Source organism: Macaca mulatta, chromosome 11 (genome assembly GCF_049350105.2).
Source record: "Macaca mulatta isolate MMU2019108-1 chromosome 11, T2T-MMU8v2.0, whole genome shotgun sequence".
In the NCBI taxonomy this organism is placed as follows: Eukaryota; Metazoa; Chordata; class Mammalia; order Primates; family Cercopithecidae; genus Macaca; species Macaca mulatta.
The window spans coordinates 34,634,960-34,662,369 of NC_133416.1; the positions used below are offsets into that span (position 1 = coordinate 34,634,960).

Genomic DNA, 27,410 nt, shown 5'->3' on the forward strand with positions numbered 1-27,410 from the left:
TGTCTCAAAAAATAAGAATGCACTAGATACACAATTTTATTGAACTTTCTATTACGGAAAATTTCAAACTTATGCAAAGACTGGTATGACCTCCATTTACCCATCATCCAGCTTTGATAATTATTAACACATCCAAATAATTTTATGTTATAAAGATTTATAAAATTTAGAATAAATATATATATATAATTATTATTATTATTTTTTTAATGTAGAGCCTCACTCTGTTGCCCAGGCTGGAGTAGAGTGCAATCTTGGCTCACTTCTAACTCCACCTCCCGGGTTTAAGCAATGCTTGTGTCTCAGCCTCCCGAGTAGCTGGGATCACAGGTATGCACCACCATGCCTGGCTAATTTTTGTATTTTTAGTAGAGATGGGGTTTTGCCATGTTGGCCAGACTGGCGTCGAACTCCTGGCCTCAAGTGATCCACCCGCCTCAGCATCCCAAAGTGCTGGAATTACAGGTGTGAGCCACTGCTCCTGGCCTAGGATCTCTTATTTATCATTAGTCCTGGATAAGTACTCCAATTTGGCTGATAAATTGTGTGCTCATCGTACCGAGAAGCAAACTGGTGTTCAGACAGACAATTAACTTGCCCAACTTGCTTAGAAGAAGCCTAACCTGGGTTCGTTGTTTCAGGCTTTCAAAAACTTTTTTTCTGTAATTATTACCATACTTTATTTTTTAGATATTCATTTATCTCATTCTTTAGACTGAGGAGGGCAGGCTTACACCTGTTGTATTTACTAATCCACACCCAGTACCTAGCTGAACAACGGATGTATAGAGTTCATTAAATATTTGTTGAATGAATGGATCAAAACTATTTTATATTAGGAGTCTGATTTGCATCTAAAAATATTTTAGGTGGCATTATTTATTTCCTTCCCATCAATAATAATTCTGTGGTTTTCCTTGTAAGTGGACTCTTGCCACCAGGGAAATATTGTGGACTCGATCTCTGTGAGTGTTTAGCTGTTAATAAAAAGCCCCAACTGAAGATAAGATGTGAAATGATAAAAAAATGGTTTATTTCTTAACCTGGTAGCCAGTTATTAAACTCCTAACAGCATTGAGGAGAAATAGGCACATTGATAACGAGACATAAGAGACAAGTTCTCTGTGTTTCAGGAGCAGAGCAATGTTCTTTTCTCTAACATTCACACTGAATGAGTAATATGGGAGTGACTTGAAGGAATGAGCATTTGTACTGCATGCGAGGGTTTTTGCTTTTTCTAGTGCCTTCATTAAGGGATTAGCCTTTTGTTCTTTGAAATGCAAAATCTCAGTTGCCCAAAAAGCAGAGTGGAAATGATTAGGCAGCATCCTCTCTTCCTTAAGAGAAGTGATCTTTCTTCCATCACTTAAGATGTTTTCCTATAGTTGAGGATTTTATAGCAAAGATAATTTTTTAAACCATGTTACTGGTTAAAAACATTTTTTTTTTGTCGGTCTTAATTTCATAAGCATATAAGGTTAGGGCCAATTACTAGTCTTTTCTAAACTTTTATTTTTAAAAAACCACTAGTGCTTTAAAATACTGTCAGTGTGATAGGTCCCAGCTGCTGATTCCTTCCTATCAAATGATTGTTTTAAGTTTTGATTCCTGTTTTCCTTTGACTGTAGTAGTTTTGTTTTACTTTTAAAAATTAAATTCAACAGGATCATAAAGCATGCTTTTGACCAAATATTTTGCTGTTATCTTAAATTGACTGCAGTATAATTTAGAGTCTCAGAAAATTTTCTTTTAAATAGTTGCCTTTTTCCATCCTCAGTGTTCTTGTTCTGACAGTGTATCTTGTGATTTTTAATTTTTTCTTCCTTTCTGGGTGAAGTGACAGAATTTTAAAGTCTTTTTTGAAACATCTGGTGATCTAAATACAGTTTAGGGGAGCTTTGACCTACTTAGAATGGTTCTTTGTGCCAGAGAGCATGTTTATTCCCAAGGTAACTCTGCTACAGAATTGCCCATGTGAATGCATTGAGACTTGCAACTTGCCAGATCTTTTATTATACAAACACAATGAAGCAGCAGGCAGCCAAAAAGAAATGAGGAAAATTGCATTGTTCTTGTACTTCCTTGAATTAAGAAGTTTATTCATCTTGGTATTTTCTACAGATTTCTTTGACAATAATATTGTGAATGAGGATTTAGCAGCAACAGCTGATTGCATATGTGTTCATTGTCAGTATGTTTGCTCTGTTGAAACACCTTTATGCATTTTGTTCAGTAGGAGATCATACTTACACATAAAATTTTTTATTTATCTTTAGAGCTTTTTTAGACATGGCTGTATCATGAAGTGTAGTAGTATATTCCTTTTAGATAGTTTATTTTAAAATATCAGGATAATTGTATTTAAACATATAGTATAGATTTTGAAATATTTACGTTTATTAATATTCCATTTCTGTGATAGCAGAATATCTATGCCATTTCTTTTGTCTCTTCAAGGTTGGATCATTTGCCATAGACTTTCCCTAATCAGTTCAGTATTTTAACATACAAAGGTATTTACCCAAAAACTAGAAAATAGAGTCCCTTAAGATAATAAACAAGACATATTCTTTGCAGTTTTTGTGAAGCCTCAAATTTGAGAGTGTGTAATTTTTGTTAAAATTAGACTTTTTGTGAAATAGAGGTGTTTTTATGTACCTTTGGCCTCTAGGAGGCAGCATGATCTAGTTTAAGATTTCTGTATCCTGAATCAGGAAACTTAGTCCTCTGTCATTTTAAGAACTTTTGTGTATGAAAATATTTGCCTTCTGAATCATAAAGTTTTGCTATAAATGAATTAAATAATAGCGGATCGTCACAGAGCCCTAGACTAGACTTTGTGATCCTGTTATTCTCTTTGTGAATACTTAAAAAGCAAAAGGAATTGTGGTTGCTGTAGCAGTAGAATAACAATAGAAAAAGTAATCATTTCAATGGATGAGTGCATTTTCAGTTTGCAGACTGCTAGTGTCCATCCAGCCTTCTCAGTTGTGTAAAACCCTGCAAACATTACTGTCATTAACAGCTGAGGATATCTTTTTCTAGCTGATGTTTTTGCTAAAATAATGTGTCAAGTGTTTATTTAAAGATAACGTCAGTAAAATCTTAGCAAATGTTATAGCTCTCCTATAGTTATTACTAAAAGCTATCTAAAATTGCTTGAAATTCAGGAGATACATTGTGCCCATTTTTTCACTGTAAGAGTGTATACTTTTCCTATGTGATTAGAATGTACCCATGTGACTATTGCCATAATTTGTGGCTTCAGGGGAATAGAGACTAGGCATGTATTGTAAGGGGACAGTGGATGAACGGTTATCCTTTAGCCGATCTATTTTTCTTTACTTCTTTCTGTTTTTGTAGCACCTGGATAATTTCTATTTAGTGTCTCACATGAGACTACTGTAGTAAAAGGATACTGCCCCTTGGTTGTTGGAATTGCCAGCTTTGGGAGAATTTATTCTGCTCAAAACTTTAGGTTCAGAAGGCAAAGTAACTTGTGAGAGGATTTACCTATAATCTTATTAATGAGATTGATGCTGCCAAATATTATCATTAATTTAATTTTGGATCTATTTTGATCAAAATGTTATAAAGTTCAGGTCATGCTCTCATGCCCTAGAATATACTTAATCTAGAAATATTTGACCAAAGTAGTCAAAAGCTATACTGAAAGAATTGATAAATGTTTAGAAAAATTAGAGCTGCTGTATATTTCTTTTTTTTTTTTTTTTTTTTTTTGAGATGGAGTCTCGCTGTGTGGCCCAGGCTAGAGTGCAGTGGCCCGATCTCGGCTCACTGCAAGCTCCACCTCCCGGGTTCGCCATTCTCCCGCCTCAGCCTCCGAGTAGCTGGGACTACAGGCGCCCGCCACCACGCCCGGCTAGTTTTTTGTATTTTTTTAGTAGAGACGGGGTTTCACCATGTTAGCCAGGATGGTCTCGATCTCCTGACCTCGTGATCCACCCGCCTCGGCCTCCCAAAGTGCTGGGATTACAGGCTTGAGCCACCGCGCCCGGCCGAGCTGCTGTATATTTCTAAATAATTCCAGTAGATCCTCGTCCACAAAAAGATGCAGTCCTTTTTAAAGGAACAAATAACCTGCCATTTTCTTGTTTGAGTGATCTGAGACTTCCATCTCCTCTTTTGTATTTGAGACATAAATGTGTTCAGTCAGCTAATGAGCTGGGCTTCTTTTGCTTTTTCTGTAAACACTTATTTGAATGTGCATTGTTTCTGCATTGACAGGATGATATTTGGGACAAAATGAGAATGGGAGAACAGGAACTGGTGTATCCTGTTCTAAGCTCTGTAATGAGCAGGAGTGGACTTGATGAAGGGATTGAATTATTTGAAAACCTCTAGATTTTACAAAGCAGAATAAGGCTTCTATCCTCAATTTTTTACTTATCTCTACATTATGTCATTAGAAAGTTTCTTATAAGCAACAGTAAAGTTTTAAGTATTCCATTTTAACATTGTTTTTTTTTTTTTTTTAACTAGAAATCAGAGATACACATGTGAGACATTTTCTATTTTAGCCAAAGTGTGCCTTGGCTTGTTTTTGTCTGTTAACTTAGTTCAGGACTGTAACACTTGAAATAATAATGCCTAAAGATGTCATGATCTTAAGATGAAAAACTGTAGTGACTAGATTTTTCTTTTCTTGCTAATTACCACTGTGTTTATTTTGGAACTAGCCTATCTTATGCATGCCACAGGTATATGTCACAAATATAGTGCAGTGTGCCAGGAAAATTTTAATATCTAATTGCTGGGGTCTTTTGCAAGAAAAGACAGTTTGTGCTTGGTTTATTAAATTAGTATGGAATAATATGTACTGTTAACAGTGTTTATTGAGCTTCTGAGATATCTTCAGTGGACTCAGAATACAAGGATTGCTTCTTGTGGGTATGTGTTTTATGTGTAAATGTGTAAATAAATGTTTACTGGACTCTTACTAAAATGATCAGTTTATCAGGTACTATTAAAAATATTACATTGTTATTTGTGCCTGGAACAGTGTGTAACATATAAAAATAGAATGCAAATTGCAGTGGAAACCAGAAACAGAGTCCCTAGGGTCGAAAGGGACCTTGGAGAATATGTGGTGCCTTAATCTTCTAGCTCTGCTCTAAGGAGCTTGGTTGTGGAGTTCTGCTAGTGAATTTAAATAAATAATTAATAATTAATGACAGGATTGTTTTCTTTCAATTAGATAATATAATTTCCTCATTTATGATTTTTTTCACCTATTTTTTTTTTTAAATTTTCATTATTTTCTACCATTTCTCTGCTTGGGAGAACTAACCTGAATTCAAAGTGAAATAACAGGTACAAATGAATACAGATTAAGAGGGAAGACTCAAATAACCAATTTTTTTTGTAGTCTTGTGTGCTGGTAGCTGTGATTTTTTTCTTTGTTTTTCTTTTTTTCCTTTTTTTTTTTTTTTTTTTCCATTTGAGACAGGCTCTCATTCTGTTGCCTAGGCTGAAATTCAGTACTGTGATCACTGCTCACTGCAGTGTTGACCTCCCTGGGCTCAGGTGATCCTCCCACCTTAGCCTCCTGAGTAGTTGGGACTACAGGCGCGCGCCACCATGCTCATTTTTGTGTTTTTTTTTATAGAGACAGGATTTTGCCATGTTGTGCAGGCTGCTCTTGAACTGGGCTGAAGTGATCCTCCTGCCTTAGCCTCCCAAAGTGCTGGGATTACAGGCCTGAGCCAATGTGCCTGGCCTGATTTTTAAAATTTTTAATATATATAATATGATTGAATTTTCCATTCAATATCCCCTGTGTGTGATAGAACTGAACTTAGCTGGTAAATAAATATTTTATTCCACTGAAACGTGTTAAGCAAAGAGCATCGTTTGTTAATTTCAAGTGCTCCATCTCCCATAACAATTATTGGAACTAGTGATTTGGTCCAGTAATCTCTTTTACCAATTAGGCCCAGAGAGATCGACTTTCTTAAGGTTACTTGACAAATTAATGGTAGAGTCCAGGTTGTATTCTGTGGCTTACAACTTAACATTTATTGTTCTAAATTTAACAGCAGTACTTCACAGGTACAACTGAATTTGGAAGGAGTTTTTGTTTAGGAAGCATTCACCCATCATACAATCCTCATTTTTACCAAAGAGGAAACAGGCTCATAGAGTTTGAAGGATTTGCCTAAAGTTTTCCTGAAGCTTCTCCACTAGTTAGAAAAGAAGCCAGGTCTTTTCATTGGAATTATCAATCCTTTCCTTATGTAATTGGCTATTGGTAGGAGGAAAATTATTAACAGGAGTGATGATACCTTCAGAAATCTCTTGAGTCAACAACTTATTAGAATTAATAATTTTCAAGTATTTAGATAGCAGGAAGAGTTGGCCAGCAAAAGATTATTAATTTGGTTAGTAAATTGTGTTTATTGGGATGTTTGACACTGCTTTTTTTTTTTTTTTTTTTTTGAGACAGAGTCTCTCACTCTGTCGCCCAGGCAGGAGTCCATGGGTACACGCTCTGCTCACTGCAACCTCACCTCCCAGGTTCAAGCGATTCTCATGCCTCAGCCTCCTAACTAGCTGGGGTTACAGGTGTGCACCACCACGCCTGGCTAATTTTTGTATTTTTAGTAGAGATGGGGTCTCGCCATGTCGGCCAGGCTAGTCTCTAACTCCTGGCCTCAAGTGATCCGCTGCCTTGGCCTCCCAAAGTGCTGGGATTATAGGCATGAGCTACTGTGCCTGGCCAGACACTGCTATTTATAAGGATCACAAAATGTAAATTTAAGGCACTCAAAAATGCTTCTGCATTTGGATTTATCTCCTTCAAAAATAAACATTTGATTCTTTTGTGCTATTCCCGAAATAAAAATACAAATAAAATAAAAACTTAAAAAAGATTTGAAAAAGAAATGTATTTAAAAATCTAAAAGTGTTTATAAGTAGTTTTTTTTTTTGTTTTGTTTTGTTTTAATTTCAAGACAGGGCCTCACTGTGTTGTCCAGTCTGGAGTGCATGGTGTGATGACAGCTTACTGCAGCCTCCATTTCTTGGGCTCAAGCAATCCTCCAGCCTCAGCCTCCTCAGTAGCTGGGACTACAGGCACATGGCACCACAGCTGGCTGATTTTTTTTGTTTTTTGTTTTTGGAGAGATGTGGTCTCATGTTGCCTAGGCTGGTCTCTAACTTCCTGACTCAAGTGATCCCCCCAACTCAGCCTCCTGAAGTGCTGGGATTATAGGCATGAGCCACCATGCTTAGCCTACTTGATGATTATTGTTTAGGGAGACTAGGCCTCTACAGCCGCAAATAAAATCAGAACTATCACAGAGATTCTTTGAAGTCTGAATTTACATCCACTGTTATTATGTATGAACTTTGCCTGACATTTTATCATGCCTTGAGATATTAACTAGTATTGTGAAGCCAATATTTAAAACTGCTCTTCATTTTATCTTTGTATCATCTTATTAAAAGTGCTATTTTTGGCCAGACATGGTGACTCACGCCTGTAATCCCAGGACTTTGAGAAGCTGAGGCGGGAGGTTTGCTTGAGCCTAGGAGTTCAAGACCAGCCTGGGCAACATAGTGAGACTTTGGCTTTACTAACAAAAATAAAATAATTAGCCACTGGTGGTGGTGCGTGCCTGTAGTGCCAGCTACTTGGGAGGCTGAGGCTTGAGTCTGGAAGATACAAGGCTGCAGTGGTACCACTGCACTCCAGCCTGGGCGACAGTGAGACCCTGTCTCAAAAAAAAAAAAGAAAAAGAAAAAGCTATTTTTGAGTATTTTATAATATAGTAGAGTAGTACATGTATAGAATTTATAAGTGGAGATATCCTGGAGTGGAGAGTCAAAAAGTCAATGGATTGCATGATGAAAAACTTGAGACAACTTAGAGAAAGACACTGGAAAACTAAGGCAAAGAAAGATCGGTCATTTGAGGATGGGTTTAGATTCTAGTAGGTATCAGTGATTATATGATTTCCTTTGCATATGTTATGTGACATGATGTTAATAATCTTCTGAAATAAATATTTCCACTTTATAGTCAGCAAGACTGAGGCTCAGAGAAGTGTAATAACCTGCCCATGGGCACAGTCACTGTATTGCGGATTCTGTATTTCAGCCTCAGTCTTCTTTCTAAACTCTTTCCACATTCTGTTTCTATTGAATTAACCGGGCATTTGAAAATGCCATTAGCTGAGATAAGGAATACAAGTAACTGATATTCTCCAGATTACTAATTGAATTTTTTATAAGAATGTATTTGTACTAACCCTACTTGAGACATCTAATACATATATAATGTGTGCTAGTTGTATCTGTGGTCCGTAACTTATTCATCATGTTGAAAGTTAGTATTGATTCTTCTAAGTTTGTGTTTGATAACAGAATATTCAGTTATGGCAAAATATTTTTCCTTTGGGAAAATATCATATTTTAAATTAAGATGATGTACAAAAAACCATAATAACTATTTAAGCAATTAAAACTGGTATAAATATGAAATTTTCTGATTTTTTTTTTTTACCCTTTTCAGATGAGAGTTTTCATGGTCCTATATGATTCATGATATCACCAAGCTCTAGTAACAAAAGTGTTGATTAAAATGATTTCTTCAGTCTCAGGAGCTCACATGTTGTAGAAAAATGCCACAATGCTTAAGAGGCTTTTACCTGAAGAAATTAGTAGTAACATTTCCATTTATTCATCTGTTTTTCTATTTCTTTTGACATGTTTTTGCCAGGTAGTTTATTTAATGTGAATTTAGCAGAAGTGGAATTTGAATCCACGTATTTGTACAGAGCACTGAAAGCTCCCATAAAGCAAACAGAAGAAGGCTTCCAGGGAGAATTTCAAGAATGTTGTGCATTTTTAAAATGTAAGTGTCTGCTGTGCTCTGTTTCCACAGTTTATGCCCTTTCCCTTGTGACTATTATCCTTTCTTTTCATCTTTGCAACAGTTTTGTTTGTTTGTTTGTTTGTTTGTTTGAGACGGAGTCTCGCTCTGTCACCCAGGCTGGAGTGCAGTGGCCGGATCTCAGCTCACTGCAAGCTCCGCCTCCCGGGTTCACGCCATTCTCCTGCCTCAGCCTCCCGAGTAGCTGGGACTACAGGTGCCTGCCACCTCGCCCGGCTAAGTTTTTTTTGTATTTTTAGTAGAGACGGGGTTTCACTGTGTTAGCCAGGATGGTCTCGATCTCCTGACCTCGTGATCCGCCCGTCTCGGCCTCCCAAAGTGCTGGGATTACAGGCTTGAGCCACCTCGCCCGGCCTTGTTTTTGTTTTTGAGAAGGAGTCTTGCTCTGTCACCCAGGCTGGAGTGCAGTGGTGCAATCTCAGCTTACTGCTACCTCTGCCTCCCGGGTTCAAGCAATTCTCCTGCCTCAGTCTCCCGAGTGGCTGGGATTACAGGCGCCCGCCACCACACCAGGCAAATTTTTATGTTTTTAGTAGAGACGGGCTTTCACCATCTTGGCCATGCTGGTCTTGAACTTCTGACCTCGTGATCCACCCACCTCAGCCTCCCAAAGTGCCGGGATTACAGGCATGACCCACCGCGCTTGGCCTTTATAATAGTTTTAACCGTGACCTTTTAAGTTATGGATTTAGTTTGGTTTCTGCATAATATCAGGTGGTTTATAGCAAGTAAACACTGCATATCTGTGATTGGAAAGTTGGTGGGAAGATTACTTTTCCATTCTTGATGTGGCAGCCTTAAGTGCCATCACAGTTTGTTCTGTGGTTTGCTTTTTTTTTTTTTGGTGGGTGTCAGATACATTGATGCATGCGAAACTTTTAACCCAATGTCCAGTGCAGAGGTAAGTGCTGAATACTTAATTGCTATTATTCCTTTATCTCCTATTTTTGACTAGCTTCCTTTTCTGATTCAAGGCAATTAGCTTCTATTATCATTCATTCGTGTATTCTCTCCAGGGTTCACTCATCTTTTACATAATTGCCATTTAGACCCTGCATTTGTTTTTATCTATTTCTTTTTTTATCGGTGAGGAAGCCACTATATACTTTTATTTAAAACTGAACTTAAATTTTATCCTAATAGAATTCCAAATATTTCTATAAATAGACAAAATACTGGAGGCATTTATATGTGCAAAAATGCTTGGAACCCTACTTAACTGCTCCCTTGCCCCTGATTGCTGCAAGAAAGTAGAAGCAGGGTGACAATAGAGGGAATGCAACCAACACTAGCCAGGTGCAGGGCTCGGCTGTTTAGTATACATTATGGAATGTGTTATCCCCAGTTTAGGTTGGAGGAAACTGGGCTTCAGAGAATTTAAGTAACAGGCTCTCGAAGGTTGTACCACTAATAACTGACAAAGTAGTGATTCCAAGCAAGATTTCTGATTCTGGCACTGTTGCTCACATAGTGGGTACTTTAGAACAGTGACTTTCAATTTTTTTTTTTTTTTTTTTTTTTGAGAAGGAGTCTTGCTCTGTTCCCCAGGCAGGAGTGCAGTGGCGTGACCTTGGCTCACTGCAACCTCCACCTCTCTGGTTCAAGCAATTCCGCTTCCTCAGCCTCTGAAGTAGCTGGGATTACAAATGCATGCCATCAGGCCTGGCTAATTTTTTTGTATTTTTGGTATAGACGGGGTTTCATCATGTTGGCCAGACTGGCCTCAAACTCCTGACCTCAGGCAATCTGCCTGCCTCAGCCTCCAAAAGTGCTGGGATTGTAGGCGTGAGCCACTGCGCCCGGCTGACTTTCAAATTTTTTAACCACAGCCCAGTATAACACTGTGTGTATGTGTGTGAGTGTGCTTGTATGTGTGTTTGAAATAAAACTTTTTCAGGTGCTTGTACACTGATTTTTTTTTTTTTTTATCAGAACCACTAATGAGATGAGACCATAGTTTGTAAAACCTCATGCCTTAGAGAAAAAGATAGGAAGACATTTTCTTTTTCGTTTATTTTTCTGTCTTAGCTGAATACCTTCCAGGTTGGCAATATCCAAGGGCCAGATTCAAAGTGAGAAGGTTATATACCTCTTGAAATATGTAAGGTTGGATAATTAGACCTTGATGCTTAAAATAGTGCTTTCAGGCAGTGGAATTTTCATCAGCTCCCCCCACATTTACTTGTGCCATTGCTGTAATACAAAAGCAGTGAGAACAGCAAGAAAACGCAATGTAAGTACTGTGCGTCATGGCAAGTATTCTTGCTAAAACTTCTACTCATCCTGTATTTCTTTTGTGGGGGGATTTTAACCTAATTTCTTGCAATTTTTAGAGCAGTGGGCTTGTGTTAACTCACATCACTTAGAGAATACACTGGAGACAACTTTAGAAATCAAGTGGGAGCTCTTGAATGAAAACTGCTGCCTCAGATGCTGACTGAACTGAGCAACCAGTGTTGAACAGGTGCCTTCTTGTTCATAACTTGGTGTGTATGATCTCACTTGCCTCCTCATAGGTAGCTCTGAGACCAGATGGAATTTTCTTCTTTCACGATAACCATTACCGAAAAACAAGCAAACAAAACCCAAGAGCTGAGATAGCTTGTTCTAAGTCACATGTGACTAGTAGAAAAGAGTAAAACTTCAACCCACGTGTGGATTTCATACTGAAGATCTTAAAACAAAAACCCCTTCATTATGTAATTAAGAATGTCAAGAGTCACCTTTGTTGTGGATTAAAACACCAACTTTTGGGGCAACAGATTAGGTTAGATTATAATATAATAATGTATCATTCAGTTTTCATTGTTTAAAGGTAAATAATGTATTCTTCTTGACTTTGAGCTTCAGATGTCTAAAATGCCTTCATTTGGAGAAACATTGATACAGTCCCCATAAATATGTATTTTTTAACCCTGTGCAGTGAACCTGGAAGCCTGGGTAAATGTCCCTGTTTTATGATGTGTCTTCACTGTTTTTGTTCTGAAAACCTGTGAAATAGGGGGAGCAGGTGGTGCCATTGTTGGCAACACTGAGGTTGCCCCAAGAAACTGAGGCCCCAAGTTTCTTTTAACTTTTGTGTGAGAATTGAAATGAGAACTCAGGCTTTCTGACCACTGCCCATTTCTTTGCAGAAGCATTAGTCCATGTGGGCAGAAAATGAAATGTTGTGGTTAAAGTCAAGAGATAAAAAATGGCAGAGGAAGATTTATTTGCGATTTATTTGCTACTTGGATTTAGAATGTAGCCTTGTGAAGACTTTGTCAGTGTTGTATAAAGTGATCCCATGAAGAAAGAATTCAGTAAAATTCTATATTTAGAAGACACTAATTTAACGTAGCCACTAAGTAGACAACTCACTAGGTAGAAATATTCTTAAAAATTCTGATTTCCTTTAGGCCCCAAGTTTCTTTTAACTTTTGCTAAGCACTTATTTGCATGTGTCCCAGTGAAACATGTTACGTATGTACATACTGGATTAGTCATGTTTTTGGGTTTTGTTTGTTTGTTTGGTTGGTTTTTTGAGACAGAATCTCGCTCTGTCGCCAAGGCTGGTGTGCACTGGTGTGATCTCGGCTCACTGCAACCTCCCTCTTCCTGGGTCAAGCAATTCTCCTGCCTCAGCCTCCCAAGTGGCTGGGACTACAGGTGCACACCACTTCACCCGGCTAATTTTTTCTATTTTAATAGAGACGGGGTTTCACCGTGTTGCCCAGGCTGGTCTTGAACTCCTGAGCTCCAGCAATCCACCCACCTCGGCCTCCCAAAGTGCTAGGATTACAGGCGTGAGCCACTGCACCCGGCCTAGTCATGTTTTATAAGTGTTTTTGGCCCCAACCACCTGAAGTTTGATTCCACAAGGGGTTAAAGAAAAAGGACAAATGCACATAGGGTGTTTATATTATATGCTCATTGAAAGGCTGATTGAATAATAATAGAAGAGTAAGAATGGATAAAATTTATTGAGAGCTTCTGTGTACTGGGTAATATTCAAGGTGTTTTATGCATTTTATCTCAGAAAAATCTCGTCTGAAGATAGATGCTATTAATTACTTCAATTTTTATAGATGAAGAAACCAAAGCACAAAAAATACAAGTTAATATTAAGGGTCATAGTTTCATAAATGATAGAGTAATGTGACTTACATCCTGTGCTAAAATAACTGTGTTATGCTGGTCCCTTATAATAGACATGAAACTAAGAGTTACTAGAAAATGGGTCCTAATCATAATTTTATCATTAAAGTTCGAGCTTGTACAAGTCAATCTCTTTTTTTGTTTCGTCATCCTAAATTGTGCTGTTCTACCTACAACTCCAGTTTCTGATTAAATTGTGATGTAATAGGGATTAAAGCCAGAGTAGTGGCTATAGGCTAGGATACATTATGGAAATTAGAGGAACAGGAGGAGTAAAAACAATAGAAAGTGTTAAAAAATGCAGTTGACTTTTGAACAGCTTGGGGGTTGGGGCAGTGACCCCTGTTGAGCTGAAAATTCACATATAACTTTTGACTCCCCGAAAACTTAGTTTACTAATAGCCTACTATTGACCAGAAGCCTTACTGATAACATAAACAGTCGATTAATACATATTTTGTATGTTATATATATTATATACTGTTTTCTTCCTTGTCCTAAGAAATTGCCATAGCCCCCCCAGCCCTCACCTTTAGCAGCCACCACCCTCACCAGTCAGCAGCCATTAAAATCAAAGAAAGAGGCTGGATGCAGTGGCTCACACCTGTAATCCCAGCACTTTGGGAGACTGAGGTGGGCGGATCATGAGGTCAAGAGATAGAGACCATCCTGGCCAACATGGTAAAACCCTGTCTCTACTAAAACTACAAAAATTAGCTGGGCGTGGTGGCGCACACCTGTAGTCCCAGCTCCTCCGGAGGCTGAGGCAGGAGAATCACTTGAACCCAGGAGGCAGAGGTTGCAGTGAGCTGAGATTTGCACCACTGCACTCCAGCCTGGCAACAGAGCAAGATTCCGCCTAAAAAAAAAAAAAAAATCAAAGAAAGACCCTCTGCTAGCAGAAAGATTATTACTTACTGAAGACTTAGATGATCATTAGTATTTTTTAGCAACAAAGTGTGTGTGTGTATTTGTGTATTTGTTTGTTTTTTGAGACAGGATCTTGCTCTGTCACCCAAACTGTAATGCAGTGGTACAGTCACTGCACTGAAACATTAGCTTCCTGGTCTCAAGTAATCCTTCTGCCTCAGCCTCTCAAGTAGCTGGGGCCACAGTCATACGCCACCATGCCTGGCTGCTTTTTAAATTTTTGTAGTGATGGTGTCTTGCTATGTTGCTCAGGCTGGTGTTGAACTCCTGGCCTCAAGCAGTCCTCCCACCTTGGCCTCCCAAAGTGTTGGGATTATAGGCATGAGCTACTGTTTCCAGCCTAAAGTATATTTTAATTAAGGATGCCCATTGGTTTTTAAAACATAATAGTATTGCACATTTGCCAAACTACAGTATATTGTAAACATAACTTTAACTTTTATATTTGCTAGGAAATGAAAAAAGTTTGCAACTAGCTTTGAGGTATTTATTTTGTTTTGGTGGTCTGGAACTGAACCTGCAATATCTCTGAGTGTGCCTGTATATATACATGTAAAAAAATGTATTGTAAGGAATTGACTCATGAGATTATGGAGGCTGACAATTCCAAATCTGCAGTGGGGTTGGCAGACTCAAGACCCAGGAGAGTCAATGGTGCAAAACAAGTCCAAAGGCCATTTGCTGGGGAATTTGCTCTTGCTTGGGAGGCTGGTCTCTGTTCTGTTCAGGCCTTTAACTGATTGGATGAGGCCAGGAGTTTGAAACCAGCCAGGCCAATATGGCATAACCCTGTCTCTACTAAAAATACAAAAATAAGCCAGAAGTGGTGGCGCACGCTTGTACTCCCAGATACTTGGGAGGCTGAAACAGGAAAATTGCTTGAAGCTGGGAGTGGGAGGTTGTAATGAGTCAAGATGGCGTCACTGCACTCCAGCCTGGGCAACAGAGTGAGAGTCTGTCTCAAAAAAAAAAAAAAAAAAAAAAAAATTTAGCAATCACAGCCCCTGTGGAATGTGGTACAGGCAAGGCCTTTTTAGAGGGCATCAGCCCTCACCACCCTACTCCCAGAGCTTCTTTCCAAGCCCAGCATTTTTAGCTGTATTTTTGCACATATATTTTATTAGGTAGAAATATATTTTATTAGGTAGAAATCCTAAAACCTATTCAAACCAAATAAAAATAGGCAAGAAAGCATCCTATTGTGAAACAGTTACAATGCAAAGAATTTAGGGGAGTGGTGAGTTAAGAGGATGTGGGTAGAGTTTATTATAATTGTGTGGATTGTCACCTGTCATAAGGATTACAGTTTGGCAAAAGAAAAATAAACCTTTTCTTCATTTTGAGCCTGGAATGTATGTTACTATACACAGTGCAATAGGGGCCTTATTAGATCTACAGGAAAATTCTATCTTCATTCTAAGGGAGAGTAGCTGTGGGACCTTAGGAACCCTGGCTGTACTACCCAAACACTGGACAAGTCTTATCTCTTTTGATGCTGCTAACTCTTCAGAGGAATTCCTTGTGGTGGTATATAACTCGTTGGTTGAAGAATAAATGCATAAAACGTAATTAAAGTCTATATAGCAGCTACTGTTTAACCATATTATCTCATATAAACCTTGAAAGGAGCTAATAAAGTGGAGGGCATAGTTATATTACTGCTTTTACAGAAACAGCAACCACAATTTTAAGTCTTCTAGTCAGTGTAGGACAGTGTTTTGTATATAGGTGCTTAATATAAATGTTTGATTTAAAACCAATCTTGTTCTATTTTTGTAATTGTTTTCTTTTTTCTCTTCCACTGGTCTTTAATTTTAACCTTTGGCCGGGTGTGGTGGCTCACGCCTGTAATCCCAGCACTTTGGGAGACCAAGGCGGGCAGATCACCTGAGGTTAGGAGTTTGAGACCAGCCTGGCTAACGTGGTGAAACCCCGTCTCTACTAAAAATACAAAAATAAGCCAAGAGTGGTGGTGGGCGCCTGTAATCCCAGCTACTTGGGAGGCTGAGGCAGTAGAATTGCTTGAACCCAGGAGGTGGAGGTTGCAGTGAGCCGAGATCACGCCATTGCACTCCAGACTAGGCAACAGAGCGAGACTCCATCTCAAAAAAAATTTTTTTTTAATTTTTATTTAATTATAATTTTTTTTTTCCTGAGTTGGGGTCTCACCCTGTCACCCAGGCTGGAGTGCAGTAGCACCCTCTTGGCTCACTGCAACCTCAAACTCTTGGACTCAAGCAATCTTCCCACCTCAGCCTTCCAAGTAGCTGGGAACTACAGGTATGCCTCACTATGCCCAGCCAATGCTTACCTCTAATTTTATTCTCAATCATTGTCTACTATATGATGAATGCTATATATATATATATATGTATTTTTTTTTTTTAAGAAAAAGTAATAGAATTTAGATCTGTCCCTTGAGGAACTTTTGACAGATTAATTTATCTTAATATCAGAGTGGAAGTGAGTACTTAATACAAAATACTGTCTAACACCTTTTTAAGTAGAATACTGGCTGGCTGGGCACAGTGGTTCATGCCTGTAATCTCAGCACTTTGGGAGGCCAAGGTGGGAGGCTTGCCTGAGCCCAGCCTTTGGGACCAGCATCTCTAAATAAACGTAATTAGCTGGGCGTGGTGACATGTGCCTGTAGTCTTAGATACTCCTGAGGCTACTTGCTTGAGCCTAGGAGTTGAAGGCTGCAGTGAGCTATGATCATGCCATTGCACTCCACCTGAGTGGCAGAGTGAGACCCTGTCTCAAAATAAAAATGAAGTAGGGTACTTTTTTTATAGCTTAGATTTTTTTTTTGTTTAATTCTAGAGAGGAAACCTTTCTGTAGTGTAACTTGCAAAAGAGTTAGTGTTTTTCTTTCTCAGTGATCTCTTACAGCAAATGCTCATTAATTAAAAATAGCTGACCAACACAGGAAACAGCTCATGTAGCAGCTTATGATGCTGTTCTAAAAACAGACTTGAGCTCTCGGGTGCTAGAGAAGCACGAATATTGAAAACATTGTGAACAAATTCAGGTAAAAGTATGGTGTGTTCTAAGAAGGATCCATGTGCCTTTACATTAATAGTTTTCTGATTCTAAAAGTCGTGTGCTTACTGTTAAAAAGATAGTATAGGGGCTGGGCGCAGTGGCTCATGCCTGTAAAGCCAGCACTTTGGGAGGCCGAGGCAGGCAGATGGCTTGAGTCCAGGAGGTTGAGGCTGCAGTGAGCTGTGATCGCGCAACTGCACTGCAGCCTCAGCAACGGAATGAGACCCTGTCAAAAGTAAAAAAGGATATTGTAACCATGTATTTTGTAGAAGATGAAATTCGCACCCAATTTATAGCATTTATTTATTCTGGTGGTTTCTTTTTTTGTTTTTTTGAGACGGAGTCTCGCTCTGTCACCCAGGCTGGAGTGCAATGGCACCATCTCGGCTCACTGCAACCTCTGCCTCTGGGTTCAAGCGATTCTCCTGCCTCAGCCTCCCAAGTAGCTGGGATTACAGGTGCCCGCCACCACGCCCAACTAATTTTTGTATTTTTAGTAGAGACAGGATTTTGCCATGTTGGCCAGGCTGTTCTCAAACCCCTGACCTCAGATAATCCACCCTCCTGAGCCTCCCAAAGTGCTGGGATTATAGGCATGAGCCCGGCCTATTCTGGTGGTTTCTATCAGATTTTTAAAATACATATTTTAACAGTATATACTTTTTCTTTAAATGGAATTATACTGTTTATCCAACTTGTTTTTTTATTTATATATATTAGAAAATTTCCACAGAAATCTTTTAAAATTCCCTATCTTGCTATCTTTTTATTATTTATTTATTTATTTATTGAGACGGAGTCTTTCTCTGTCGCCCAGGCTGGGTGCAGTGGTGTGATCTCGGCTCATTGCAACCTCTGCCTCCTGGGTTCAAGGAATTCTCCTGCCTCAGCCTCCCAAGTAGCTGGGACTACAGGTGTGCGCCACCATGTCTGGCTAATTTTTTTGTATTTTTAGTAGAGACGGGGTTTCACCATGTTAGCCAGGCTGGTCTCAAACTCCTGACCTCAGGCAGTCTACCCGCCCCAGCCTCCCAAAGTGCTGGGATTACAGGCGTGAGCCACCGCGTCCAGGCATTTGCTGTCTTTTTAAAGACAACATAGTATTTCACTCTATACCTAGACTACAGTTCGTTTAAACCAATTCTCTTTTTCTTCTTTTTTTTTTTTTGAGACGGAGTTTCACTCTTGTTGCCCAGGCTAGAGTGCAATGGCATGATCTCATCTCACCACAACCTTTGCCTACCAGGTTCAAGCAATTCTCCTGCCTCAGCCTCCTGAGTAGCTGGGATTACAGGCATGCGGCACCATGCCTGGCTAATTTGTATTTTTATAGAGATGGCGTTTCTCCATATTGGTCAGGCTGGTCTTGAACTCACAAATTTAGATGATCCACCCACCTCGGCCTCCCAAAGTGCTGGGATTACAGTCGTGAGCCACTGCGTCTGGCCTAACCAATTTTCTATTAATAGACCTGTGGGTTGATAATATTTTATTTAAAAACATTTTTTTCTTGAAAGTCATCATTTTTAGAGCAGATACACTTGTCATTGAACAAATACGTAGTAATTTAATAGTTTAATATATTCACATTTTACTATGTGTCTAGAAGTTTTCTAAGAATTATCCTGCACGAATTAGAATAATTCTACAACTTTATGAGGGAGTTGCTATACCTCTTCCAGAGTTCAGAAAGCCTCCAAGTTCCCTATGCGCCATCTTGACCCTCCCTGAGATGGACCAAAAGACAGGGTGATTGGATCAGACATGTGAGGGCTCCTAAATCCAAAGGAACAGGCGGAAGGAAGTATCTGCCTCAGTACAAAAAAGCAGAGCTCACAAGTTTTTGCCGAGGTATTGATGCCAAAGTATTCGCTGGTTGCCATGACAGGTTTCAGAAGAACTGGTTTCTTAACCGTTCTGACTGCTTCAAAGGTTTCTTTTTTCTTTTTCTTTTTTCTTTTCTTTTTTTTTTTTGAGATGGAGTCTTGCTCTGTTGCCTAGGCTGGAGTGCAGTGGCTTGATCTTGGCTCACTGCAACCTCTGCCTCCCGGGTTCAAGCGATTCTCCTGCCTCAGCCTCCCTAGTAGCTGGGAGCACAGGTGCACACCACTGCACCTGGCTAATTTTTGTATTTTGGTAGAGAGACGGTTTTACCATGTTGGCCTTGCTGGTCTCAAACTCCTGACCTCAGATAATCCGGCCTCCTCGGCCTTCCAAAGTACTGGGATTACAGGCATGAGCCACCACGTCCGGCCTGCTTTGAAGGTTTCCTTGGCTCTTCCCACCAATTGATTGGTGTCTGTGTAGTCCTTGCTGACTTCCACATTCTCTTGTGAATTTAATTGATACACAGGGCCTTGCCTTAGATTGGGCTGTATTCTGGGCTTGATGTCTGTATGCCATCAAGACATGTCAGTTGGGTGCTCTTCCCTGATGGCCTCCATAGCTGCTTGTTGTTTTCTGATGAAAATGGAAACTTTAAATATTTGTTATTAATTGTTTAGACCCTGTGATGGTTAATTTTAGATGTTTCTCTTTCTCTGTCTTTCCATTCTTTTCCTGTCCTTGGACATCAGAACCCCGGGCTCTTTGGCCTTTGGACTAATTAGGGGCCTGCCAACCTTCCCCCCAACCCCCACACCAAGCTCTCAGGTCTTTGGCCTCAGACTGAGATTACATCATTGCCTTCCTTGGTTCTGAGGCTTTTGGGCTTCAACTGAGCCAGGCACTGGCATCCCTGGGCCTCCAGCTTGCAAATGGCCAGTTGTGGGACTTCTGAGCCTCCATAATCACGTGAGTCAATTTCCCTAATGAATTCCCTCTTATCCATCCATCTCTCTCTATCTGATCTATATCCTATTCGTTATGTGTCTCTGGAGAACCGTAGCTAATATGTATTCTAGAAAAGCCTCCTGAGACTTAGAAGCTATGTTTCCTTTGTTTAAACGTTGTTGAATTGATCTAGATGTAATGCATTAGATTTTTCAGAAGAAAGAAAAGGTTTATTCCACATTACATCTCTTCAGAAGCCCACCCAAAGGGGATCTCTGTTTTGGCTATTTATTGCAGTGTAATAAACCACTCTAAAGCTTAGTAGCTTCAACTAGTGATTTATTACGTCTCATGATTCAGTGGGCTGACCAAGCTGTTCTTCTGGTTCATGTGGTGTTGGCTAGGTGCTGGAATGGCTGTGTTCCTCTGAGACTTGGATGGGTGCTCAGCTGGGACCCGGTGGATGCTTGGGTCACTTGTGGAGTTGTATCTGGATTCCAACAGGGAGGCAGTGGATGCTACCCTACACAGTTAAGGACTAGGCCCAGAACCGGGACAGCATCATTTCTGTCATGTGTTAATGGTCAAGGCAGTAATAGGCCCAGCCTACATCAGTGTGGGAAGGGACTAAACAAAGATGTAAGCACCTAGACATGTAGTTCATTGGGGATGATCACCAAAATAACCACTGACCAGACTGTGCTCTCTGGCCCTTCACACATGCACGATAGAGCAGCCCACACAAGTCTCTCTCACTCACTCCATTACTACATCAGCTTGACAGGTCTAGGATCTCATCCTGTAAATCAGGTCCAGGTGCAGGTGAGGCTCCTTGAGTGCAGCTCATCTCAAACTGAAGACCTATGAACTAAAAGGACACGTTATTTTCCCTTCTTCACCACTTTCCACCCCAACATATAATGGTAAGACAGGGACAGGAAAATTGCATCAGATATTCCTCTTCAAAAAGGTATTAGGGGCTGTGGGCCGTGCGCGGTGGCCAATGCTTGTAATCCTAGCACTTTGGGAGGCTGAGGCCGGCAGATCACGAGGTCAGGAGACTGAGACCATCCTGGCTAACACGGTGAAACCCTGTCTCTACTAAAAAATACAAAAAATTAGCTAGACATGGTGGCGGGCGTCTGTAGTCCCAGCTACTTGGGAGGCTGAGGCAGCAGAATGGCGTGAACCTGGGAGGCAGAGGTTGCAGTGAGCTGAGATTGCGCCACTGCACTCCAGCCTGGGCGACAGTGCGAGACTCTGTCTCAAAAAAAAAAAAAAGGTATTGGGGCTGTGGAGAAATCAGAGCCCTGACACACTGCTGGTAGAAATGTAAAATGGAACAGTTGCTTTGGAAAACAGTCTGGGTAGTTCTTTGAAGGTTAAAGAACATAGAGTTGCCGTATGATCCAGCAATTCTGTACCTAAGCATATACTCAAAAGCAATGAAACCTTAGTTCCACAGAAAACATTGTACATAAATGTTTATAGTTGCAATATATATCCGAAAGGTGGAAACAACTCAAATGTCCAGCTGATGAATGGATAAATAAAAAGTGATATGCCTGTATGATAGAATTTTTTGGCCATATGAATAAAGTATTCCTACCTACAACATGGATGAATCTTAAAAATGTGCTAAGTGAAAGAATCCAGTCACAGAAGACCACATATTGTGTGCTTCTATGTATATGAAATGTCCCAAACAGCCAAATCTATAGACAGAAAGATTAGCGTTGCTTAGGCTGGGAGGGCTGGAATGGGGGAAGGTGATAGCTAAAAGGTATAACTTTTTTGGGCTGGGAGAGGTGGCTCATGTCTGTAATCCCAGCACTTTGGGAGACCAAGGTGGGTAGATTGCTTGAATCCAGGAGTTTGAGAGTAGCCTGGACAGCATGGCGAAACCCCATTTCTACAAAAAATACAAAAATTTGTCAGGCATGGTGTCACGTGCCTGTAGTCCCAGCTACTCCAAGGCTGAGGCAGGAGGATCGCTTGAGCCCAGGAGGTTGAGGCTGCAGTGAGCCATGATTGCACCATTGTACTCCAGCCTGGGTGACAAAGCCAGACCCTATCTCCAAATTAAAAACAAATTTATTTTTGGTGTGATGAAAAAGGTCTAAAATTGATGGTGGGTGTATGTATCTGTGAATATAGTAAAAACCTTGCAATTGTAAACTTATTTAAATAGAAAAAAGCAGCAGATGTGACTGGGAGACACATGGCTGTGACTGGTACATAGCAGTTCTGACATTTAGCTCGATCTATATCCTTGTTGAGGAACTAGTTCACTACCGGGTGCCTCTCTTTGGCCCTCATCTCCATCCCTAGGCTCTTGGCTGTCTTCTGATTCTTTCTTTTCCACAAGAAATGGCCCGTGTTTTTTGGCCTCTTCCTGTCCGAATAGGGGTGCTAATATTTTTCATTTTTAACTAGCTCTATTAGTCCAAGCTGATGGTGTTTCCACTGGTATATTTCTCTGAAATGCCTTTTGGGTTTTACCATAGATCTTTTAGGTGTTCACAATATTAGATAAAAAATGCCCCTACAAATCTTTTTAAGATAGGACTTTCTTTACCCTGGACTGCCTTTGTATCAGACTGTCATGTGAAAATAACCTTTTATTGTCAAAAGCTCTACTGTCTGGTTTAGTTGATACTCAAAGCACCCACTTAAGATTCTTTAAAGCCTTTTGGTCTAGCTATGTGATTCCAAAAGCATGGGTGTCTGTACCAGCAGCATTTGTATCACCTGGGAACTTACAGTTGAAGTCTGCATCCAGACTTGCTAGATGAAAAACTGTGATGATCCATCCCAGCAATCTAGGTTTTAATAAAATCTCCATCTGAGTCTGATGCATATGAACTTTTAGAATCACTGGTCTAACAGAAAGTCCACGAGCAACCACCTAACATCTTCATGAGGTCTCAAAAAAGGGTCTTACCACTACATCCTAGAGGCTCTACTGGTAGCACTGGATTTGATCTTTGCCCTAAGGCCATTTCTTATTTTGAGTGGTTTTAAGCTTAGCTGGTGAAAAGAGGAATTGTTTTATTTTTTAACCCATGAAGTCCAACTTCTTTGTATTTCCTCTGAATTCTGCTTAAAAAGGAACCAAACAGTTCCTTTTTTAATTCATCTCACTACTCCTGTATTTTATTATAGGCAGCTAAAAACAAGCCAGTTGGCACTTTTGACATTCTTGGAATTCTCCTTAGTTGGGTCCATGAGTTCATTAGGGACCCTTTCTGTCCTCCATATTACTGTATGAAACGGGTCTGCTGCTTTTTCTTGGGTCTCCATTTCTTCAGCCACCAGTAACATATCTATACTGTTTTTCAAATCTTTACTAACAGTCTTCTAGCTGTTGTCTACCACCTGGACCCAAAACCAGTACATATTTTGAGTTTTTGTTACAGCAGAGCCTCACTTCTGATACCAAATTTTATTTTGTATCTGTTGTTGCATAATTAATAATTTCAAAATTTAATGGCTTAAAACAAATATTTTCTTGAGGATGGTCTTGCAGTTTGGCCAGAGTTTGGTAGGAATGGCGCATCTGTGATCTGTGTGCTGTCAGCTTGGGTGGCTTGATTTGATTTATTTCCAAGATACCTTAATTATATGACTGTCAAGTTGGTCCTACCACCTGAGGTTTTAGTTGGGATTGTCAACTGGGGCCTTAATTCTACTCCACACAGCCCTTCCTGATGCATGTTGCTGCTTAGACCTTCTCACAACGTGGCAGCTAGACTCCAAAAAGCAGGAAGCAGAAGTTGCCATGCCTCTAGCTAGGTGGAGGGTTATGGTGCCTGTAATACCAGCTACTCAGGAGGCTGAAGTGAATGGATCATTTGAGGCCAGCCCGGGTAACAGTGAGAACCTGTTTCTAATTAAAAAAACAACAACAACAAACAAAACAGAAGTTGCCTGGACTCTTAAACATTAAGCTCACAATTGGTATACAGTGGAATTTCTGGTCTTTTCTGCTGAACAAAGCAGTCATATACCTAGCTCAGATTCAAGGAGGTGGAGAAATATACCCCATCTCTTAGTGGGGGTAGTGACAGAAGACACTCTTGGCTTAAGGTTATGAGTTGGTGAAAAGTAATTGTTTACTACTTGAAAAACTTGAAGATCTGGCCAGGCGCGTGGCTCGGGCCTGTAATCCCAGCACTTTGGGAGGCCAAGGCAGGCGGATCACCTGAGGTCAGGAGTTCAGGACCATCCTGGCCAACATGGCGAAACCCTTTCTCTACTAAAAGTACGAAAATTAGCCGGGCATGGTGGCAGGTGCCTGTAATCCCAGCTATTCAGGAGGCTGAAACAGGAGAATCGCTTGAACCCAGGAGGCAGAAGTTGTAGTGAGCTGAGATCATGTACTGCACTCTAGCCTAGGTGATTAGAGTGAGACTCTGTCTCAAAAAAAAAAGAAAAAACCTTGAAGATCTGGAAAGAGGTAGCAAGAAAACCTTTCCATATAAAGAGCCTCTCTTGATATCAGTTTGTTGAAATCTTATTTTAATATGGAACACTTCACGAATTTGCATGTCATCCTTGTATTCTTCTCTGTGTCATTCCAATTTTAGTATATGTGCTGCCAAAGTAAGCACTATTGGAAGGAATTTTAAATGGTATATTTCACAGATGGACAGAAGTCATTTTAAGTTCCTTGCCAACAGAGTAACACTCTCCAGCACCATTGGTTGTGTCAAAGTTTGTGTGTGACAGGGAAGTGTGAATGCATTTATACATCTTACTTGATCTTACCAGTGAGCTGTGTATTTTTTTAAAATAAAGCTTGCCTTATACACTACTCAATGTAGAGAAAGAGTCCCCTTCCACACACTCCCCTCCTCAAAATAGCAACCAGATGCTCAAGAGTTGTGAACAATGAGAGGCATAATCTGGATGCATGGTAGAAATGATTGTGGTAAACCAAAGAGGGAATAATGGGATGACAGGAGCCCAGGGCCTTCTATCACTTGGAACTTTCGTGGTGCAGCTGTTTGTAGATTGCTAGGAGATGACAAAACAGATGGCAGCAGAGGTTGCCTCTGCCTTTGCTTATTCACCCGAGTCATCTATTAGGTTTGCTCATACGGGATAGTAAATGGCTTCCTGAATTTGTTAAGCACTTAGACTCGTAAATTTCTCCATGTCTTATTTGGAGTTCTGTTTAGAAAAAAAAATATCAAATTAATGCCCCATGACAACAGTGATTCAACAGGGTTTATATCCATCTTTCATAGAATCTGATTAGTGTTAAGTCTTTGACCTTTATTTTGTTTTTTTATCGTATTGTTGTACTTTTGATTTAATGCTTTTGTTTCTGGTTATACATTTTCTTGATAGCATCCGTAAGTTGTTGGTAAGTATTGAAATCACTTAAATATTTTTCTTCAACGTGATTGTGTTTTTTAATGAGACAGAGTCTCAGTCTGTTGCCCAGGCTGAAGTGCAGTGCCCCGATCTCGACTTTCACTGCAGCCTCCATCTCCCAGATTAAAGCAATTCTCATGCCTCAGCATCCCGAGTAGCTGAAACTACAGGTGTATGCCACCACACCCAGCTAATTTTTTGTATTTTTTGTACAGATGGGGTTTCACCATGTTGGCCAAGCTGGTCTTGATTTCCTGACATCAGGTGATCTGCCCATCTTGACCTCGCAAAATGCTGGGCTTACAGATGTGAGCCATTGTGCCTGACTTCTTGTTAAATATTGAAATAACTCGAATATTTTTTCTTCATCATGATTGTGAAAATGTTTGGGATAGCACAAGCTTCCCTTAGTTGCTTGCAGTTTTACTCTGCCACACCTGAGTAGTTTGCAAGTGTATCTTCCATCCTCCTCATACCTTACCAAGTCTGGTGGAGTAACATATTTAGGAATGATCTTATGGGTAGCGTGGTTGAGGCATGATCACAATTATGATCCGTGTCATATGAATCTGCATGAGGAATCCTTCCAGCTCCTTCTTGATATTCTCCATCCCAGTGTCAAACTTCCGTGGCACGATACCATTACCAACTGTTTCAACAACGATGCCCACACTCTTGGTTTCTAGAGATTATTTCCTTCTGTATCTGTGCAAATTATAGCTCCGTTTGCTTTGGGATATGCTAGATACTTATCAATCCGTCAAGCAATTATTATATGTGAACTAGTAAAATGTTAACTAGGAGACACAGAGGTGAACAGGAAATGTTCACTGTAATTGGCTCCTTGGTCTTCAGTCTTCACAATTTTTCAGTCAGATTTGAAAGCTGAATGTAGTTTTCTGAAGGCTTGGAGTATATACTTGTGCTGTTTTAGGAGGTCTCTGAGTTTTTTTGGTGCTCTTGCCTTAGAACTATACTTAGTCATATTTAATATTGTTTCATTTCCTATTAAATATGACTAAAGTATAGTCATATGACTAAAGTATAGTCATATGACTAAAGTTTTGTAAAACTTGCCGTGTTCTATTTTATTTTATTTTTATTTATTTTTTTTTTTTTTGGAGACGGAGTCTCAGGCTGTTGCCCAGGCTGGAGTGCAGTGGCGTGATCTCGGCTCACTGCAAGCTCCGCCTCCTGGGTTCCCGCCATTCTCCTGCCTCAGCCTCCTGAGTAGCTGGGACTACAGGCGCCCGCCACCGCGCCCGGCTAATTTTTTGTATTTTTAGTAGAGACGGGGTTTCACTGTGGTCTCGATCTCCTGACCTTGTGATCCGCCCGCCTCGGCCTCCCAAAGTGCTGGGATTACAGGCTTGAGCCACCGCGCCCGGCCTCTATTTTATTTTTAATAGAGATGGGGTCTCGCTGTGTTGCCCAGGCTGGTCTCAAACTTCCGGCCTTAAGCAGTCCTCCTACCTCAGCCTCCCATGAGTTCTTACTATTTTAAACTTCTATTGTTAAGAATGTATTCTTGCATATAATTTTTAAATTATCCTTTATTTCCCCTGGGTAGGTACATAACTTTCTGATTATATTCCTTAATTAGCCTAGCAGTGAGAGGTCTGTATTTTCACAGACCTCTCACTGCTGGGCTAATTAAATTTAATCCTCTAAAGATTTTTCCATACATTTCACTCTTCCCTGTAGTTTTAGTAAATTGTCCAAATAGTTATATTTGTTTACTATTTAACAGAATTTATTTTTTCCACTTGACCTTCTCTGCAGAAATCTAAGAAAAATTTATAAAGCATTATTATTTTTTCTTTTTTCTTTTCTTTTTTGGAGACTCAGTCTCTGTCACTGTGGCTGGAGTTCAGTGGCACAATCTTGGCTCACTGCAACCTCCACCTTCCAAGTTCAAGTGATTCTCCTGCCTCAGCCTCCCAAGTAACTGGGACCACAGATGCATGCCTCCACATCCAGCTAATTTTTTGTATTTTTTTATAGAGACAGGGTCCTGCCATGTTGCTCAGCGTAGTCTCAAACTTCTGGACTAAGTGATATGCCCGCCTCAGCCTCCCAAAGTGCTGAGATTACAGGCATGAACCACTACGCCCTGGCTGTAAAGTCTATTTTTCAGCATATTCTGCTTATTTGCCCCAAATGGATATACTTGTTTGTTTGTTTGTTTTTGAGACAGAGTCTTGCTCTGTTGTCCAGGCTAGAGTGC

General features: G+C 40.1%; 1 protein-coding gene and 1 pseudogene across 1 annotated transcript in view; one reads left to right on the forward strand and one right to left on the reverse strand.

Annotated features, from left to right (window-relative positions):
* FGD4 (FYVE, RhoGEF and PH domain containing 4) overlaps positions 1-27,410 on the forward strand; it is a 266,934-nt gene that overhangs the window by 58,436 nt on the left and 181,088 nt on the right. The window lies entirely within an intron of this gene.
* On the reverse strand, positions 24,322-24,414 carry LOC114671157 (U6 spliceosomal RNA; annotated as a pseudogene).